This window comes from Choloepus didactylus, chromosome 2, assembly GCF_015220235.1.
Source record: "Choloepus didactylus isolate mChoDid1 chromosome 2, mChoDid1.pri, whole genome shotgun sequence".
In the NCBI taxonomy this organism is placed as follows: Eukaryota; Metazoa; Chordata; class Mammalia; order Pilosa; family Megalonychidae; genus Choloepus; species Choloepus didactylus.
The window spans coordinates 12,485,823-12,505,410 of NC_051308.1; the positions used below are offsets into that span (position 1 = coordinate 12,485,823).

The window sequence follows — 19,588 nt, forward strand, 5'->3', positions numbered from 1 at the left end:
AGCTGAGGGAGAACACGGGCTGTCTGTCGAGTCTTCTGATCTGTGAGCTGTGCTCGGATTATCCCCTGACCTGACTTATGGCCCCTGTCTTCTTTGGTATTTATAGCAGCTACTCTTTGGCATCCTCTGCTGTTTTGATAAGTGTGGTTTTTGCCCTTTCTCTTAAATGCTAAATAAGTTCACAACAGGTTTAACTGGCAGCCCGTGGCACCCCATTCTTCCCAATTGCTTCTTGGGGCTTCCCCCTGCCCCAAATGCTGTTATTTATGACTCACTTTGTGTGTGACTCTTGTTTGTCTTTGAATGTTTTCTTATCTGAGCTCATAGGAGAGAAGTGGTATCTCTGCTTGCTAGTTGTCTCCTAGTTGTCTGTATTCCTGTGGTATGAAATAAAAATATCCAGGACCGTGAAAATTGTCTGAGCACTGAGGTCTGTAACTGTGTGATCTTTTGGTCGAATTATGATTATCTGTGGCCGTATCTGCCTCCACTCCATAAAACACTGAGTTTTTCTAGGACCAGCACTGTGTTTTATTTTTCTCTGTCTCTCCAGGTCCAGAAGAATTCCTGGCATTTTGTTGGTGTGCAGTAGTTACTATTATTTTTAAAGGCCTGGATGGATGAATGCTCATGAGGGAATGGAAATTCCAAGTTTACAGAAAGCAAAACCATAATTTCAGATCATTTAAACTTTACCAAACTTTCCTATCCGAATGATGAAACTTGTCTCTTGGCACAAAACTTTGTAAGTAAACTAGCTCATTTGAAATCAACCTTGGAGCAGCTTTGCTGTATACACTTTACTTTTGAAGGCAGTATTGGTTTTGATTTGTCACTTGAATCTTTTTACTGTTTCCTCCATCTCCTTTTGCACTGTACAGACTCCCCGAAGGTCAGATTCATTTACAGAGTCCAGTAACAACCATTTCCCCCTCAGGATGACACAGAAGAAAGAGATACTTCGTGGCTCGAAAGAACCAAATGGAGACAAGGTTTTCTTTTGTACTGGAAAGAGGGGAGAGGAGGCTGGAGCAGAGGATCTGGGTAGAGAGGGAGTGACAGGGCAGTAGGATGGTCTGGCTGTGGGGACTAGGCCTGAGCCCTCTGAGGGAGAGGAGCTGCAGGTAGAAGCAGATGGCATATGATGGGGAGGGGCTTTGCAAGACCCAGGCTCAAGCAGTTTGCTCTGGGGCACAGACAGCAAAGTGCTCAGGGAACTGAGGGGAGGGTCATCCCCTTCACCTCTGTGCTGGTTTGAATCTATGATGTCCCCCACAAAAACCGTGTTCTTTAATGCACTCTTGTGGGGGCAGACTGATTAGTCTTTTAATTAGGGTGGAAACTTTTGATTAAGTGTTTTCATGGAGATATGACTTACCCAACTGTGGGTGAGACCTTTGATTGAATTATTTCCATGGAGGTGCGGATCCGCTCATTCAGGGTGGGTCTTGATTAGGTCACTGGAGGACTTAAGAGAGTTCAAGAGCCAACACAGACGCTGATGCTGGGAGATGAAGACAGAAGGACGTTTGGAGATGCTAAGCTAAGAGATGAAGCCCAGAGTTTGCCCTGGACAAGCTAAGAGAGGACTCCCAGATGCTTAGAGAGAAATGCCCAGGATAACCAAGCAGAGAGCTTAGAGAAGCTGAGAGAGACAGAAGTCCAGAGACATTTTGGAGAAAGCCATTTTGAAACACAACCCAGGAGCAGCAGACACCAGCCATGTGCCTTCCCATCTGACAGAGGTGTTCTGGATGTCACTGGACTTCCTTCAGTGAAGGTATCCTCTTGTTGATGCCTTACTTTGGACACTTTTATGGCCTTAGAACTGTAAATTTGTAACCTAATAAATCCCCTTTATAAAAACCAATCTATTTCTGATATTTTGCATAACAGCAGCTTTAGCAAACTGGAACAACCTCCTAGCCCTGTGGCCCCCTGAGTGGTAGGGAGGCTGTGGCATGCAGCATCGAGCAATCACGCTGTGGAACGTAGGTGTGAAGGTCACCTCCGGCCTGGTAAGGAGAAATGCCCAGGATAACCAAGCAGAGAGCTGAGAGAAGCTGAGAGAGACGGAAGTCCAGAGACATTTTGGAGAAAGTCATTTTGAAACACAACCCAGGAGCAAAGGACCAGCAGATGCCAGCCATGTGCCTTCCCAGCACATGAGAGAAGGTTTGCCCAGCAGTCCCCACAGGACTCCCCTGGGCTTCCAGTGACAACAGGGAGAGGCTGCGAGGCAGGCATGTGGGATGGCTGGTGGAACCACATGTTGATGCCAGGGAGCCCTTTCTCATCACCTCAGCCCACTGGGGGACACTCCCCTTCCATGCATAATATGATTTTTTTCTTTTGGGAAGATCAAATAATTGAAGAGACACATCTTAAAAAGCTACACCATACTATTGAGTCGAGTGCATTTCAGATACTACCCCCATTAGTTTTCTTTGCATTCCTTCCCAAAGTGTTCTTTCCTGAATAATCAGCAATGGTCTCTTTTCCTGACTGCTAACTCCTGTTTCATTTATTTTCTCTGTCACTCAGGGCAGTACTCATTTCCCTTGTGTTTTCACGTGTTAGCTTTCTTTAACCAGCTAATGTATAGGGAGTTCTTTGAGGATGGAGGCCTCGTCTTACATGTCATGATTATACCCAAAAACATCTACCAGGTTCTGAACACACAGTTGGTATTCAGTAAGTGCTTATTTGTTGAATGAACAGGAAATAGAGTGATTTTCTGCAGACATGAACCCCAGAGGCAGACAAAGCAGGAAGTCTCCTCTTATCCCAGGGTAGCTACCCAGTGCACTGAAGGCTCCTTGTTATTTTCAAACTGTAAGTCCTTTTGCCCTTCTGCTATAGCGGCCATATCCTTATGAATATCCTACCCAGTGAAACTGGAGAGAGACTCTCTGAGAACTGTCAACTCAACTTAGGTTGGGAGCATATTTAGAATTCTGCAAACAACTGGAGTGCTGATATCTTTTTCTTGCACTTAGTAGGTGCTCAAAGTTTGCTAAATAAATTTTAAAAAAAAGAGATAAAAGGGGAAACCCCTTTTATTTAAGTAAAAGAATGTTTTGTGTTAGTTGCACACCCACTAAGGACATAGATGGGTTGAACTATTTTTTCTTTAGGATCCCCAGGGAGAGAAGGATATTACTCTATCACCCCTAAACTCTGTTCTGCCAAGCAAGGAGCCCATTTCCCCATAGCGCTACATCTTTACTATGATGAATCTCTAGTTCCCTCTGGTGGCTGATCAGTGTACTGCAATGGGTATTTATGAGGCTCCAACTTGGTTCGATTTGAATAGCGTGAACTGTCGTAGCTTGAAGCATCCTTAGAGGTCTTTGATGTCAGTATTTCTCCAGCTGAAGAGTTGTGAAAAATTCTGGAGAGTCTTCTCCACAAGAATTTTTAAAATTGTCTGATTTTGGTGATAATCTAAATAAATACTAGCCTATTGTGTCATCTGTATGATCAGTTTCTAATCATGTACCACCCTATAATTATGTTTTCATGTTTGGATTTAGGATCACACCAGGCTCCCTGCACACATGAAGGTTTTGTAGTTTGGAAACCACGCTTAGTACACTATAGTTTAAGTGTGGCCAGTGCAGGACACATCCTGGTGGGGAGAGGCAATTCAATGTTAGAAATGTGACATTATCTCTCACATTAGTTTTACCAATTGATTTCTATTGACTTCTAGTGTTTTTATTTCATTTTTAAATGCCTCAAAATGTTTGCTGTTGATACTTAAGAGTCTAAATGATTTATACCTTATTTTATAATTCTTTGTGTTTATATCTTAATATAGTGAACATGAAGGAATCTAGCCATGGAGACTTGCAGGTTTTCCCTTTCAAAGTGCTCCATAGCTTGCTCATGTTGAGGAACAGATATGCAACCTACGCCCAGATGAGTGGAGTCATTTTCTCAGCATTACATGGTCAGTGAGTGGTAGAACCAGAAGAACACACAGATGAATTTTGCAAACTCTCAGTCCAGTGTTCTCTCTACTGTGCCACCCCAAATTACCTGGATTTTAAAAAAATTCTATTTTGATATAAACTCTGCTCTTTCCTTCACTTTGGCAATGGAGATGTGATCAATAATCACTTAAAGATAATAGACATTGGGACAAATCACTCCTTTTCCTGTTGACTTGTCAAAATGTATCCCACATTATTTACAACACCTTGTGTAGAACCATTAAAAGTATGACAGGTGATGCTTGCCCTAGAACAGCCTACAATTAAATTTTGGAAATTATTGCATAACAATTAGTGATGCAGCACCTAATGAGTGGTAATGACTGTCACCTTTTGTCCCACCTACCGGGTGTCTCTTAATACTGTTTTCATTCTTGGTGTCCCAGCAGTAACCTTTTTGTAAAATGTCCCAGGAAGTCAAGAAAGAGACCACAATGTCACTTTTGGTATTGTGCCAGTTTGAATGTATTATGTCCCCCCAAATGCCATTATCTTTGATGCAATCTTGTGTGGGCAGACCTATCAGTGTTAATTAGATTGTAATTCTTTGAGTGTTTCCATGGAGATGTGCCCCACCCAACTGTGGGTGATGACTCTGATTGGATAATTTCCATGGAGGTGTTGGCCTGCCCATTGGGTGGGTTGGAATTAAATTACTGGAGCACTATATAAGATCAGACAGAAGGAGTGAGCTTGCTGCAGCCAAGAGGGACACTTTGAAGAAAGCACAGGAGCTGCAGATGAGAGGCAGTTTGAAGACGGCCGTTGAAAGCAGACTCTTGCTCCGGAGAAGCTAAGAGAAGACAAATACCCCAAGTGCAACTAAGAGTGACATTTTTGAGGAACTGCAGCCTAGAGAGGTACGTCCTGGGAGAAAGCCATTTTGAAACCAGAACTTTGGAGCAGACACCAGCCACGTGCCTTCCCAGGTAACAGAGGTTTTCCGGACACCATTGGCCATCCTCCGGTGAAGGTACCCGATTGCTGATGTGTTACCTTGGACACTTTATGGACTTAAGACTATAACGGTGTAACCAAATAAACCCCGTTTTATAAAAGCCAATCCATCTCTGGCGTTTTGTATTCCGGCAGCATTAGCAAACTAGAACAGGTATCTTAGGTGTAAAGAATGCTGAGGTCTTATGGGCCCCCTCCACTCCTGTTTTCCAGAAATAGCTTGGGATCCTTGCTCATTTCTGCTTGCAGGAATTTGACAGATGAGCCTCCATGAGGAGCACGGTCTCTGAAAAGCACACTGCTTCCGAGGTCTTTTCTATGAGCTGGTAGAACTGAGGTCCCCCCTAGACCAAGGTTTCATTCCTAAAGTCCTGAAGAGCAGTTTCTTTGCCATCGATGCTGCCCTGGTTTGTGCAGCTAAGAAAGCGACAAGATCCTGTTGTGGTGGGTTGTCCGGTGGCCCTTGTTCCCTATGGGGCAACACGTGCTAAAAGTACTGCTGCCAACAAAGCAGTGTGGGCACAGGTGGAGGCTGGCTGGCTTCTCGCCAGTGTGGAGGGCAGCTTGGGGCAGAGCTGGGTTTTTCAGGAACTGTGGAATGCTTCATCGTGGGACACTGACAGTCATGATTGGGGTACTCATGACTCAGTTTGAACTCTCAGAGGTAATATTTAAATCCTACTCCAATCCCCAAACAAAAGGCTTTTGCTATTTCCTAAATCCAGGCAAATTAGCTATAAATCCAGTGTTCTTTGAAATCATAACCTTATAATTTCAGGACCTATATCAATAACCTAATGACATCTGTAAGCAAAGGATACAGAGTTGATGAAAACTACAATAGTCCTTGTTCCTTTCATTTACAAATTATTCACTCATCCCCAAATTTACTGGCTTAATAAACACCCCCAAATGTAGCTGCTTAGATCAACAAGCGTTTTATTCTAAGGATCCCCTGGATGGCTCTTCTGGTCTGGGCCAGCTCTACTGGGGCTCAGGTGGTCCAGGATAGTCTGGGGGTTGGTTAGATGTCAGCTGGGGCAATGGGTAGGCCTGGGTGCATTCACATGGCACAGATGCAGGGCTCCCTAAGAGCAGCAAGAATGCAAACCCCAATGTGCAAGCCCCAAAGCAGCAGCCCCTTCTGGGCCAGAACATCACAGGCCAAGCACAGATTCAAGAGTTCAGATTAGACTCCATCTCTGGGTGGGCGGAGCTGCGAAGTTACATTGCACAGGGGTGTGGCTAACAGGAAGGGGAATGCTTGAGGCCAGTTTTGGACTCTTCCCCACACCTAAGTAGTGAAGATTAAGACCAGGTCTCCACTCTCGCAGGCACCACTGCTGTCACCACGACCTAAGGGGGGACCGCATGTCAGGGCTTAGCGAGGCCCAATGTTGACCCGCCGTGGGCCTCGCTGGGTGGGATGGAAGGTGGCAACTCTGGAAGCCAGTCAGTAAATGGGAACAGGGCGAAGGAGCCAAGTTTGAGCTTTGTAGTCAGAAGGAAGAAGGAGAGGCAGGAGATGAGGTCACTGAATTGTATTTAATTAGGAATTACTACAGAAAAAGTCTACCTTCTTTTTTAATAGCTTAGGTATTTTATTTGTTTGCAACTAAGTTTGTTAACACTGTATAATGAAAAAGTGCAAAGAATAATGTTGCAGTTTTTGGTAGATTTAAGTCAAAGACATTCATTAATAAGGAATCTTTGAATGTGAATATTCCAGAAATTTCTCTAAACTACCTGATCAGAACAACTATCAGTGAATGTTACCTCACTTTGGAAGGTATTTGCATACATTTGAATTAAATTAAGAATTTTCCAAAATAAGTCCTAATTTTAAAAACTATTCTATGTTAAACTAAAACAATTTTAAAAGAACTTTCCAGAAACAATAACATGGCATTTTGTAAAATGTGGTCCTGAACAAGTCACAGTAAAAAAAAATAAATGTATACTTAACTTCCACGTCCTCAAAAACAGATGTTACTTTCTGTTCCTCAGTCTTGGAAACAAAGTGAAGATCAGCCTGGAAGCAACCTCAGCCAGGGGGTTGTCTAAACAAAGCTCAAGCAGTTGAGCATGGACATCTCTTAAAAGAATTTGGGGAAACCTGACCTAAGGATCCAAATTCTGCCCCTGAACCGTGCCTCTGGGGCCTGGCCCAGCCCCATGCTCACTCATGCTATTCTATGGAACAAACCCTGGTTTCCTGCTCTAAGGGAGATCTCTTCCGTGGAGAGGTTGTGTGTCCAGGGAGCTCTTTGATTATGTGAATGAGGTGAATGCAGACTCCCTGCAGGTATTTTAAGGCTTCCAGTCAAAGTATTTTCCTCACACGGCTAGGCAGAGTCCATGTGTCAAATGGACTATCCTCCAGTTTGTCGTAATTCCTCACCATGCATTTGCAGACGTGGACTGTAGACCTTTGCTATGTCATCATAATCACGTCTAATGTCCATCTTAACTTATGATTCAACTTCAGTGCCTGAAAAGTTCCTGTATTTAATGATAATACCTACACATAAAACAATCCACAGTTACAACTCATATGGTCACAAAACATTAACGATCTTCTGTAGACTGAGCAAGTGTTTTTAACCATAATTGTCATTCATTAAATTCACAGCCAGAATCACCAAGATGAAAAAATTTGCACAATACAAATAACAATTTAAGATACATGTATACACATACACACACTGTCACACACATACTTCTTATAGAACTGAGCTTGGAGAACTCCATTTGTTTAATGCCACTGAAGGCATATTTTGCTAAACTGCTGCCCCAGGTTTTTTGTTTGGAAAATCTACAGTGAGGCACAGCTGTTTATTGGATGAGCAGAAAAGAAAGATGTGCTTGTGGCAACCAGAAAGTTTCAAGGTCTTTCTAGTTGTATAAAGTGGATCACTAGAAATGCTTAAGTGTTTTCAGGATGCAAAGTTGGAACTGAAGTGTGATATCAAACCAGTTGCAAAAAGTGTACAGCAGCCATCTCTTGAGCCAAACTTGGGACTCAGATACACAAGAAACCTTCAGGCAAGCAGCTTGTTGGCCATGTCTCATACTGTGGCGTAATCTGATCATGTGTGAATTTCTCAAAAGATTCATATTGTTCTGCTAGTTGGTATTGAGGATTTGCTCACCTGTTCCTGAATTTTATCTTCAGCGTCTTTTAAGAGATGCTTACATATTTTTCCAACTTGATGAAAGGTAAATGTGGGCTGGTCCTTCTCCATCCAGGGGGAGCCTGGAGAAAGAACTAGGTGTTGTGAGTGTTGAGGAGTGAGGCTGACTTCCAAAGTACAGGCTTCGCTCCGATGAAGACCACCTTCTGAATGTCTCCACCTCCAGGCTGGGTAGGGAGGCGCAGCAACGCCGCTTGCGTGAGCTGGGGCTCCGCAGCCCGCCTGGAGCTCCGCGGGCCTCTGAGGGGCCGGGGACCCGGGCGGTAACTGTGGCCTGACCTCCAGCTCCTCAGCGGGGCTTGCAAGCCAAGCCACTCCAATCATTATTGTCCTTATTCAGTCTCACATTCTTGCTGAGGTGACTCTTGATATTTTACTTCCAATAACCCTAGCAAGTGTACTGGAAAGTTACACTTTTTTTTTTTTTTTTTTTTTTTGCATCTATTGGTGCAACTGACAGAGTAGAATGGAAACTATGTGGATGGATTTATATCGCTTGTCTAAGGATGATTTATTTAATCTTTTTTCAATTTCAGGTGCACATTAATATTATAATTAGTGGGAGTTACCTCTATCATTCTAATTATATGGTCAAAGGGAGAATACATTGTAACTTCAGCTTCTCTGATTAAATTTTGCCCAATTAATAGCTGATATTGCTGGAGACATATTTATTATGGCCTGCAGCCACTGGAGCAGGAATGGAATTTTGTTTGCAGTTGTAAAGAAAGAAAGGCTTGAGGATTTATGGAAGCACAAATTGCATGGGTATCTCCATAAAGGGGTATTAAATGTAATCAGTTGCTTGAGGTGATGAAGAGTGGAGGTTGGCAGTTTTATTTTGCTCTCAGCTTCTCAATGACTATAGGCCTCTGGAAAACTCTCCCATCCTCCTTCCCCTTCCCCTTTCGTTCTCTCTTCCACTCTCTTTCATTTTCCTCTCTATTCCGTTTCCTCTTCTTTTTCTCCTCCTCTCTTCTTTCTTGCTTTGCCCTTCAAAGAGGAAGTAGCCATAATCTACCCCTTTAAGTCCTAGCCATAAAATTTCAATACAGTAGTGACAGCCCTGCCTTGGCTTTCTGTTGGGTTCTGAAAAATCATTGGCTACTTTTCCAGAGGAGCAGGCAGAATTTTTCCCCAGGTGATGAAGCAAAAATACAAGAAGATGGATCAGAAGCTCGAGTTATTAATATAATCTTTTTCATCTTTACATTCCTCCCTGCCAGGCACCTTGTCTCACAGCCATGCTCCCCAGCTTCTATCTGTTTCAGGGCTCAGCAGAGAGTGAAAGAGGGAGAAATAAAGCTGAGGCCTGGTAACTGTCTCATTCTTAGAACTTCCACTTGAGAGAGAATGAGAGAGGGGAGAAAAGAAAGGGAAGAGGTGGAAGAAAAGGAAATCGATAGTAAGAGAGAGGTGGGGAAGAGGCTGGGGTGGGAGTAAAAGGGCTGCCATTTTGTGCTCTGGCATAGGGGCTTATTTGTGGAACTAGTACCACATGGTTTGGGGAGGAGATTTGCAAACTATCTACTGAACTAAGCACACACGAGAGTCACAATTGTTCACAATAGTGAAATATTGGAAATAATGGATATATTCAATAAAGCAGCAGTTAAATATTATGGTTTTTCTTCCAATGGAATACCAAACAAGACATTAAAAATAATGTAGTACAGCTGTTCTCTTTAACATCAGAAGATATCCATGATATATTTTAAAATAAAAAAAAATCACTTTCCAAAATTTTACAAAACAAATAAATAAAAAAATCACTTTACAAAATTTTACAAAACAACCTGTTTAGTATGATCCTCTTTTTGCATAAAAACCATATGGATAACTTATGTATCTACGCATGGAAAAAATATAGAATGAAATTCACTGAAAGGTTAACTGATTTTTTTCTTCTGAATGGTAGACTTTGAAGGTGCATTTCACAGTCTTCTCTATGGCTTCCTTTCTGTATTGCTGACATTTAAAAATAATGAATATATAACATTTTTGAAATTGGAAAATCATTAAAGGAATTGTCCTTTTGAAAATAAATCCATCTTGTGTATTACCTCAACAAAAATTCTAACTTAGTAATTAGAAATCTTTCCTTTTTATATTTTTTTAATTTTCTATATCATAAACTGAAAATCATTTGCTTGGTTTTCTAAATCAATGGTTTCCAAATTTCAGCTTGCATCAGAATCATCTGGAGAGTTCGATAAAATGCAAATTGCTGGGCCCCACCCCCAGAGTTTCTGATTCAGTAGCTCTAACAAACTCCTAGGTGAGGCTGATTCCATTGGTCTGAAGCCAGGCTTACCACACTTTGAGAACTGTTGTTCTAAAGAAGCAAGAAAGTGCTTCAAATGATCTTCTTCCTAACTTTTCCAGAATAAGTGCTCCTTTAAAAATACAATACACAAAATATTGTATGAGAATTCCTGAATTTTTATGGAAACATTTTTTACTTAAACAATACATCTGTACAGGAAGATTTTATATGCATAGTAGACCTCCAAATACCAGTAAATTAAATTTAAGGTAAAACCAATTCTCTACTGATTGTAAGCTCTCATGGCAGTCACATCTATTCCTGAGTTTTGACTATAATTTAAGAGATGTTTATTTGGTACAGAATTTATATTCTTTGTAGCACACTTTTTAATACACTTGTGTGGTCAGTCTATTTAAACAATATGGTTGCATGGAACCTAAAATGGGGAATGAGATCTTGTTATTCTGTACAGGTTCACATGACACCCCGATGCTCCCCAGAGTACTTTGGGCAGAAAATAATAAAGTATTTGCAAAGATTCCTTGAGGGACTGGGGAAAAAAATGTGGGACTATTAAACTTCCTTACCTGAGGAATGCCTGATATTCCTGCAAGCATTAGGGAATCCCAATTTAATAAGTCAAACTCCTGATTTTGGGGCTTGCCCTTATGAAACTTATTCCTGCAAAAGAGAAGCTAAGCCTACTAACGATTATGCCTAAGAGTCACCCCCAGAGAACCTCTTTTGTTGCTCAGACGTGGTCTCTTTCTCTCAGTCGACTCTGCAAATAAACTCACTACACTCCCCCCTATGTGGGACATGACTCCCAGGGGTGTAAGTCTCCCTATAGCAACATAGGACATGACTCCCAGGGATAAGCCTGGCCTTGGCATCATGAGATTGAGAATGCCTTCTTGACGAAAGGGGGGAAAAGAAGCGAAACAAAATAAAGCTTCAGTGGCTGAGAGATTTCAAATGGAGTTGAGAGATTAATCTGGAGGTTGTTCTTGCACATTGTATAGATATTCCTTTTTAGTTTCTAGTGTATTAGAATAGCTATAAGGAAATGCCTGCATCTGCTTAATGGTACTCCTGAAGACTTTTTTTTTGATAGTTGTTTAACTATATAACTTTTATTGTGTGACCATGTGATAGTGAAAACCTGGTGACTGACACTCCCTTTAACCAGTATATGGGCAGATGAGTAATAAAATAATAACAAAAGTATACAAGTAATAGAGGGGGATAAGGAATGTGGGATGGATTGGATGTTCTTTTTAATTTTAATTTTATTTTTTATATTGTTTTTCTTTATTTTGGAGTAATGAAAATGTTTGAAAATTGATTGTGCTGATGAATGCACAACTATACAATGATACTGTGAGCCATTGATTGTACCCTTTGGACAGATTATATGGTGTGTGAGTATATCTCAATAAAATTGCATTTAAAAAAGTGACCTGAAAAAGAATAGAGCATTTGAATGTTTGCTCTGAAAGTATTTAGAAATATTCCACATTCAATAGTGACATATGAACAAACCAATGAATTATTTTTGTTTTTGCAAAATACAATTATCTTTATCAGCTATGCTGGTTTGTAAATATTGTGTCTCCCAGAAAAGCCATATTCTTCAATGCAATCTTGTGGGGGCAGATAGATTAGTGTGGATTAGGTTGGAACCTATTGGTTCAGTATTTCTATGGAGGTGTGGCCACGCCCATTCATCGTGGGCCTTGATTAGTTTACTAGAGCACTATATAAGCTCAGACAGAAGGAGCTCACTGCTGTAGCTGAGACAGACATTTTGAAGATGGCTGTTGGAAGCTGATGCATACATTTTGGAGAACACCATTTTGAAATGCAACCTGGGAGCAAGCAGACACCAGCCACATGCCTTCGCAGCTAACAGAGGTTTTCCGGATGCCATTGGCCATCCTCCAGTAAAGGTACCCAATTGTAGACACTTCATGGCCTTAAAACTGAATTGTGTAACCAAATAAACCCCCTTTTATAAAAGCCAGTCCATTTCTGGTGTTTTGCATTCTGGCAGCATTAGCAAACTGGAACATCAGCCAATCTTTGTTGTAATAAAAGAGTTCTTAAATAAGTAAAGCCTTAACCTAAGCTTCATATGTTCATTTAGGAAGCTGTGGTTATAAGAAGGGAAGAGAGATCCATAGAACAACATAATATAAGGTTTTTATGATTTAAAGAATATGACATTAAGATTTTGAATGCTATAATATCTTAAGAGAAAAAAGGTGCTCAGATTTACAATAGAGCAAAGTTTGGAAGTAAAACAAAAAACAAGCAAAAAAACCCAGTTCTCTACTGTGAATGCTGGCAGTGCCTGACGTGAGCAATGCACCCCATTTAGCATTCCATGCCAACTGACAATCACTGTTTGCATTGTGTGATATTCTTGCAGTTCTGTCTATTCAATACATTCTTGGCCTGAAGCCCTTACTGGCATTGCATGTTAAAGAATCTCAGTGAACCAGAGGGGTATGCCCCTTGTTAAAAAGTTAATTTTTTTAAACACTTTTTTCCTCCTTGCTCTGTTTATGCCACATGTTTAGATGAGTCATGTACCATCTCATCATCCATCCCCTTCAATATTCACCCTCAGATGTTCTGGCATTCCTTTCTCATCAGTTGGAAAACACTGTAATGGACAATCCCATGTTCTTCTTAGATCCCTTTGGATCCTTTCCACATTTTCTGTGTGCCCCTCCATTCTTTTTAGGGGACTATCATTGAGCTATGGGAGAAGCTTAGCCCCAACACCTAATGGGCCCAGCTCCCTCTCCTCAGAAATATCCCAGGATTGTCATCCTCAACAATAAAAATTTGCCGCTTGGTCTTCTGCTAGGCAATAAGTATATTTAGAAATATAAGGCACAACTGATATCCTCGAAATCTTCCTTGGGAGATGAAAAATCTGTAGAAGAAGAAGTTTACTCATATGTGGTGGCAGGATATTATTTTAGATCTAGGAGCCCATGTTGTATCTCCAGGTCATTCGTGACCACACCTCCCCCCTCTCACACCCTATTCAAGGAGCAGAGGTGGGGGCACAGCTGGGTGCTGAGTCTGGTCAGCTTTTCTGAGCCCATCCATCTGTGAGGGGCTGCAGCAGCCCAGTGGACCCTGTGTCCTTATGCGTGGCCCAGAAGTCATGGGGAGGCCCTTGGGTATGAAGGATTATGTGGTGACTTGCATGAACAGTTGAAATGTGAACCAAGATGGCACTTTCCCCAAAACCTCTGCACTATGTAAGCTTCCAAGAACTTAGCATAACTCCAGGGAAAGAAGAGGGGAAAAACCCTAGTTGACTGAGATTAAGTTTCTTCTCACCTTGGCAGGATGGGGACTCAAAATAGGAATCCAACAAAGGTATAGAAAATAAAGAATGTTCTATATCCATGAGCACTGAGATCCATACCCACCACAAATACTGGGGCAAATGTCAAAATCAGTGGTGCAGAACGCAGCTGTCTGATATTTAGCATATTAAACCTTTATGGATTAAAGGAGGCTCTGAGATGTATTCTTGTATATCTTAGAACTTCAGGGAGGTAAAATAGTTGGTTAAACCAAGAATAAGAAACACACTATGCAAAAATCACATCCTCATTTCATGCTTTGTTATGACATGCTTCATTTTCAAGGGTGCCCTGAAGGCCAATATCCCATAATTCAAGGCTGGTTGAAACTAATCACAGAGGTTGTATTTAACAAAGGAGAGGGAGATCAGCCCTTAAGGAAAATATTTAAGGGATTTAATTTTTATGAACGCAAATTTATCATGTTTCCTGAGTCCCTAAACAGTCCCAGAATTGAGTTGGCTCCTTGACCTCCTCAAGATTAACAAAGGTGGGGGAGATGTTTGCCAGGCTACTTACTCTTTCTCCTTGCCTTTCCTTGATGGTAACTTTTGAAATAAAGACAGGTCTGTAATACACTTGCTCCTTAAGCGAACTACTGTGCATCAGTTTCTTTTCCTACTTGTAACAGAGAGATGATGATATTGCCATACTAATTACTGAGGCAATAGAAAACAAATGAATCCTTTGAAAGACTTTGGCTTACATGGAGCATGACTTTCAAAAGTCAAAGATTTTGTTATGATTGTGATGTTGACAACTCCTTGTATCAGTCAGGATTCAATCAGAGGAGCAGAACCACTTGGATAAATACACACACACACAAATATAGATCTAAAATCTTAAGGGCTTGGTCACAGAGATTTTTTTAATGCAATTTTGTTGAGATATAATCACATAACATACAACCATTCAAAGTGTACAATCAGTTGTTTACAGTATCGTCATATAGTTGTGCATTCATCACCACAATCAAACTTTGAACATTTTCATTATCCAAAAAATAAAATAAAGATTAAAATAAAAAAGAATATCGAAAACATCTCACTCCCTTCCTCCTGCCATTGTTCATTTACTTTTTTAAAATATAGTTTAATTGAGATATAGTCACACACCCTTAGTCATCCACAGTATACAATCAATTATTCACAGCACCATCATACATTTGTGCGTTCATCACCAGAATCAATTTTTGAAACTTTTCCTTATTCCAAAATAAAAATACAAGCAGAAAAGAATACTTAAATCTTTCTATTCCCTCCATCCCACCCTATTCTTCATCTAATTATTGTCTCCATTTTTCCACTCATCTGTGCATACACTGGATAAAGGGAATGGGAGCCACAAGGTTTTCACAATCACACAGCCACACTGTGCAAGCTACATAGTTATGCAGTTGTCTTCAAGAACCAAGGTCACCAGGTTCTGTCACAGAGATATGACCTTACACATTTGTGGAGCTGGTGGAGAAGTCCCTGTAGGCTGATGTAGGGAGGTGGAAGTCCATGGGGCACACAGGGGGAAAGAAAGATGGATGTAAAGTGTCCCAAGAGCACGTGTCCCAAGAGCACGACACTGGGACACGTGTCAGTTTCCACTGCCTCCAACCTTGATGCTGTGGGTGTCCGGAATGAGGGGGGATGGGTTCCTTCATTAGGGCACCAGCCACACACCCTGGACTCAGGAGTCAAGCTGGAGGAGGACGACGGGAAGGTGGAGCAGCAGCAGGTCGGGCCGCTGCCTCACGCCAATGAGGAGAGCCAGCATTTAAGTGACAACGTGCGAGCTGCACAAGGGCTGCGGCTTCATCTCCTCCCTGCACATCTCACACAATTCAGTCTCTCGTGGCCCACCCTCACCAGGACTTCCAAGGAGGGGAAGTCTGGGAAACGTAGTTCCACCCAGCCGCCTTACCACATTGCGGTGTCATCTCACCCCTGCATAACGTTTGTGCCCCAGGACTCCTGTAATTCTTGTAGGTGACTTTTAAGGTCTTTCAAAATCAGTTTTCATTTTTGTTTTAATGGCATGCCTGTTGATGTCTTTTGGTAAATATGTTTTGTTGCCATAGAACATAACTAGAGATACTATTTTATTACGTGTATTTCCATTTTTTTCTTGGCATCTTTTTAAATAGATGCACTTATTTTTATATATAATTTGATATCCTTTTGTACAATTTTATATGATTATATGTAAGTAGCTTTTCATCTCTTTAAAATTATTTGTAAACTGACTTTTAATGGTTCAATATTAAATCATATACATGTACAAATTTTATACCATCATTCCCCAATTGTTGGATTTTTAGATAGTTTCCACTGTTGCAAAAGATATAAATAATGATGGGATGGACATCTTTTTTTTTTAAATTGATTTTATTGAGATATATTCACATACCATGCAGTCATACAAAACAAAATGTACATTTGATTGTTCACAGTACCATTACACAGTTGTGCATTCATTACCAAAATCAATCCGTGACACCTTTATTACCACACACCCAAAAATAACAAGAATAATAATTAAAGTGAAAAAGAACAATTAAAGTAAAAAAGAACACTGGGTGCCTTTGTTTGTTTGTTTGTTTGTTGTTTTCCTTCTCCCATTTTTCTACTCATTCATCCATAAACTAGACAAAGGGGAGTGTGGTCTATATGGCTTTCCCAATCCCATTGTCAACCCTCATAAGCTACATTTTTATACATTCTTCTTCAAGATTCATGGGTTCTGGGTTGTAGTTTGATAGTTTCAGGTATTTACTGCTAGCTACTCCAGTTCACTAGAACCTAAAAAGGATTGTCTATATTGTGCGTAAGAGTGCCCACCAGAGTGACCTCTCGGCTCCTTTTGGAACCTCTCTGCCACTGTAGCTTGTTTCATTTTCTTTCATATCCCCCTTTTGGTCAAGAAGATGTTCTCCATCCCACGATGCCGGGTCTAGATTCCTCCCCAGGAGTCATATTCCACGTTGCCAGGGAGATTCACTCCCCTGGGTGTCTGATCCCACGTAGGGGGGAGGACAGTGATTTCACCTGCCAAGTTGGCTTAGCTAGAGAGAGAGGGCCACATCTGAGCAACAAAGAGGCCTTCAGGAGGAGGCTCTTAGGCACAATTATAGGGAGGCCTAGCCTCTCCTTTGCAGCAACAGTCTTCCCAAGGGCAAATTCTGTGGTAGAGGGTTCAACCAATCAAACCACCAGTCCCCTATGTCTGTAAACACATTAGCAACCATCGAGGTGGGGAAGCTGGAATGGACATCTTTTTGCATAGAAATAAAATAGATTCATAGAAAATGAATAAAGGTAAACATTTTAAGTCTCTTGCTATATATTAATGAATATATAGAAAGTTATCTAGAATATTTAGACAGGTTACAACAATTTATATTCCCACCCAAAGTATATTAGACCCATACATTAATTTGGGAAAAATCAATAGCTTTATCGTATTCAATATTGGTATTTTGAGTTTAATTGGTAGTGACTTTTTTCTTTCTTAATGTTATTTACAATAATGGTAGGTAGGTCTGACAAACTATGACAATGTATATTTGGTGAATAAAATATCTCTACATTTAGTGATGCTTTCTTTTAAAGTTTGCAATAGAGATTTTTAATTTTTTGTTTGTAGATCTCACTGAACTTATTCTTAGATAATTTATGATTTGATTGCTTGTATACATGTAATGTTTCATATTTTAATCTGTAATAGATTATTGTTAACAAATACGGGAAAACAATTTTTATTTAGCTACTTATATTCTTACACTACTATTTTAGATGGTTAGGTTGCTGGTCATTTATTTTATTTCTTTTTTTCTTTTTAATGTTAAAAACATGGAAGACTTTGGCTTTTCTCTCAGTACAAGTTTGGCTGCATCTGATAATTTTGAGATTTTGTTTATATCAAAAAGTTTATTAACTGCCTGCAAATTGTGGGAAAACTGCTAGAAGCTACAGATACAAAGGTGAGGAAAATGCTTTCTTGTCCTCAGGAATTCACAATCTACTAGACTAACAGTCTAGGCTATTTTTATTTACTGAAAGTCAATTCTGCTGTGTATCTTTGGAGTGGTACCCACTGGGTTTACGCAGTGTACAACCTTTGCAGCTGTATGCAGCAGTCCTGATTGGTTTAAAGGTGGTGTTTGAAGTAAGTAAAAAATAGCCTTTAGAGCATCTGACTATCCTGCTAATCATTGCAACTTTTCTTCCCATTTACACTTGGGGTATTTTCCCTAAATCACATTGCCCCTCTTTCAAGTAACAGCCAAGACTGAGTGCACCATGATTAATGGTAATTGATACTGCAGGTTGTCTGATGTCTCAGGAGTTTTGCTTCTCTAGTGAATTTTTTTTTTTTAATGTATCGGTTATTTAATTAGGTTCTTTGCAAAAAGTTTAGAACACCAATTTGTGAGGATAAACTCCATTTGTGAGAGAGAACACAGAATGCAGATAGCTTTGGAGGAACAGCTTTGATTTTTGGCATAAATTGTGAGTCCACAGTTTCCTGATCAACTTTGCACTGCTCTGTAAGCTCATATTTCTCTTTCTCCGTGTCGAAGATCTCACCTTCCTGGTGTCTGGGCTTACGCAGCTTCTTCTTCTTGAAGTAAGCATCAGTGAGATGTTTTGGGATTTTCACACCACTTATGTCAATTTTGGTGGAGGTGGCAATGACAAATTTCTGGTGAGCCCTACACAGTTGAACTCTATTGAGGACCAGGGGCCCAGTCTCAAGTAGCAAGCCACTGCCCAGCTGTTTCAGGAAAACCACTCTCTTGCCCCTGTGGTGACCAGTGAGGATGATGAGAACAGTCCTGGGAGTGATGCTGGACCACAGCTTTCCCACATGTTGATTGAAGGATTTTTTGCCATGGCTCAACAGCTTCTGAGGCACATCTTCAGTAGGATAATATCTAGGCATTTTGTAAAGTTTAACCACTCTGGTATCTCCATTTTTGTCACCACCAATGGGTTTTGTGACAGTAGCAAGAACCCTCTCCTTCTTTTTCTTTTCAATCCTGGATTTAGCTGCTGAATACCAAGTGTACATGGCCTTTCTGGAATACATTGCAGATTGGGAATATCTGCCAATTCCTCTGACGAGAACCGGGTTTCGACTGCAGTGAGGCTTCCCTTTTTTGGGCTTTTTGGTCTTGAGGCTGCTCTTCCTAACCTTGCCACTGGCATCAGCCTTATTGGCCTCAGGTTTCTACTCCATAGTTGCCGGCTTCTCAGCCTATCCACCCGCCATCTTCCAAGATGGGAAAGAGCGCTAGTGAAGTTTTGACTAATCTTGACTATAAGTTGAAAGCAAATGAAATCTTCCTGCAATGAAATTTCTTATACTCTGGCTCTAAGTACTTAATTCATTTTGAAAGCCAAAATGTATTTTAGAAATTTCACTTTTTGCCATTACTTTTGTGGTCTGACTCTTCAAGTGTTACTGTTACCTGCCAGGTGAAGAAGTGTTGAGATCCAAAAGTTGTCACACAGTGTGAATGCCTGAGCTTTGTCCTCCAGGTTTGGGTAAATAATAGAACCTCTTTTGTTGGGTTCCTATGCATATGAAACATTTATAGCTTCAGAAGCATCAGATTAATGTCTCAAATACCAACTCATTGGTCATACTGTTAAAAATTAATTATTTTTAGAAAAAAGCATACATTTAATCTGAAAAGCTTGAGAAAATTATTTTAGGAGAATATGAATATGTTATGACTAAAAACTCTTCCTGAGAGTTCCATGTTGTATTCTAATAGTTAAAAGT

The 19,588-nt window shown here is 40.6% G+C and overlaps 1 pseudogene; it reads right to left on the reverse strand.

The window, feature by feature from the left end:
- Window positions 1-18,213: 18,213 nt before the first annotated feature.
- On the reverse strand, window positions 18,214-19,072 carry LOC119515152 (annotated as a pseudogene).
- Window positions 19,073-19,588: the final 516 nt, after the last annotated feature.